This window comes from Petaurus breviceps, unplaced genomic scaffold, assembly GCF_028583685.1.
Source record: "Petaurus breviceps papuanus isolate PSGF00001 unplaced genomic scaffold, PetGlider_PUasm1.0 90594, whole genome shotgun sequence".
NCBI classification, from domain to species: Eukaryota; Metazoa; Chordata; class Mammalia; order Diprotodontia; family Petauridae; genus Petaurus; species Petaurus breviceps.
The window spans coordinates 3,658,757-3,660,354 of record NW_027187281.1 but is presented as its reverse complement, the minus strand read 5'-3'; the positions used below and the strand labels follow the sequence as shown (position 1 = coordinate 3,660,354).

General features: G+C 61.8%; 1 protein-coding gene across 16 annotated transcripts in view; it reads right to left on the bottom strand.

The window, feature by feature from the left end:
- RCBTB2 (RCC1 and BTB domain containing protein 2) overlaps positions 1-1,211 on the bottom strand; it is a 56,998-nt gene extending 55,787 nt beyond the window's left edge. For 6 of the 16 annotated variants that reach the window (XM_069063677.1, XM_069063667.1, XM_069063675.1 and 3 more), the window contains exon 1: positions 25-208. The gene's annotated coding sequence lies outside the window, so the exon portion shown is untranslated. The other 10 variants (XR_011163478.1, XM_069063672.1, XM_069063664.1 and 7 more) reach the window with 4 other exon arrangements.
- Positions 1,212-1,598: the final 387 nt, after the last annotated feature.

The following is a 1,598-nucleotide window of genomic DNA, read 5'->3' as shown; positions in this document are numbered from 1 at the left end:
GGGGGGGACGAAGGAGGCACTGACCTGAACTTGAACAGAGCTCGAGGTTGGAGAAAGGAAAACATAGGGACATGCCGGGGGGTAGGAAGGAGGCGGGGGGAGAGGCGGAACCCCACGTCAATCTCCCTCTTCTTAGACGTTAGGAAAATCCATAAGCCAATCCCATCCCAGATCAGGCCAGGCCCCGCCCCCCCTGGGGAAGTGGTGGAAGATCAAGGAGATTCCCGACGTCCGCACCCACGTCCCGCCCCGCCCCGCCCCCATCCCGGTCCCTGGAGCTCCAGGGCTATTGGCACCGCAGTGATGCGCGTGCGTGCGCGCCCCTTCCACGAGCGGGCTCGCGCACGGCAGCGGCGACGATTCCCTGCCTGCTTTTCGAGTGGACCAGGCGGGGAGCCGCGGGCCAGGGCGGTCTCGAGGCGGAGCGTCTCGTCCTTATGTGCGATGCCGCCACCGCTGCCTCAGGTCGGCGGGAGCTGGACCCGCGTCCCCGAGGGAAGGGTAGAGGGTAGGGGCAGCACCCCCTTCTCCCGCCCCAGTAAAGGAGCCCCAATCAGCCTCACGCAGGCCCGCTCCACCCTCGCGCCTTTCCTACCTTCCCCGGGTACTCGGGACGCGTCCTGTTCTGCCCGGAGTTGGCGCCTCCCCTTGAACTTGCCCCGGCTTTCAGCGGAAGGGGCGCCTCAGATTCCCGCGAAGGGGAGGGGGGACGGGCCTCCTGCCGTGATGGCCGAGGAGCCTCCCCACCCCCGCCTCCCTCCCCCTCCCCCCAGGCTACTTCTCTGCCGGGACGCGAGAGAGAAAGGGGCCTGTGGGGCCGGGAGCGCGCTCCGAGTGCCCCGGGGCCCCCACCCCACCTTAGGAAACTGGGGTCCAGAGCTCCCGCCGCTGGTTCTCAGAGATCTGACCCAGCATCTGCCGTCCCGGTGCGGGGGAGGGAGAGAGAGGGCGCAGTGCAAGTGGAGGACTTTCCCCCAGACTCCTTCCCGCCTCTTCTCCTCCCCGAAAGCTCACGCACCTTCCCCACGTCGCGATCGGTGGCGCCCTCTTCTTCTCAGAGCTGAGGTCATTCCCGCCGGGGTTGCCTCCTGCTTTTAGCTAATTGCTTCGGAGCTGGAGCGTCCAGCCAGCGCACGTCCACAGTATGGGGCCTAGGGGGAAAACACGCGGGAGGAGGGCCGGCGCGTCTTACTGTGGACCTGGGTCGCTCGCTGGCCCCAGCTGCGGGGAGCCTTAGCCGTCCACGATTTGCGCTCAACTTTATTAGTGTTACACTTCTTTTCGGTGTCCAGTGCTTTCAGCCCTTGGACTTAATAAGAATTTTGTAAAGTGCTTTTTGTCATTTGTTCTATGAAGTAGGCTTGTTGCTTATTTTTTTTAAAGGTTAGGTGAAAGGAATGTAGCCCAAGGTCAGAACACCAGCCCTAGAATTGAGATTGCAATCCTCTAGATCTGGAGTCAGGAAAACTGTTCTGTGTGATCTTGCGCAAGTCACTTAACCCGGTTTGCCTCAGTTTCCTCCTCTGTAAAATGAGCTGGAAAAGGAAATGACAAACCACTCCAGTATCTCTGCCAAGAAAACCCCAAATGGACTTTCG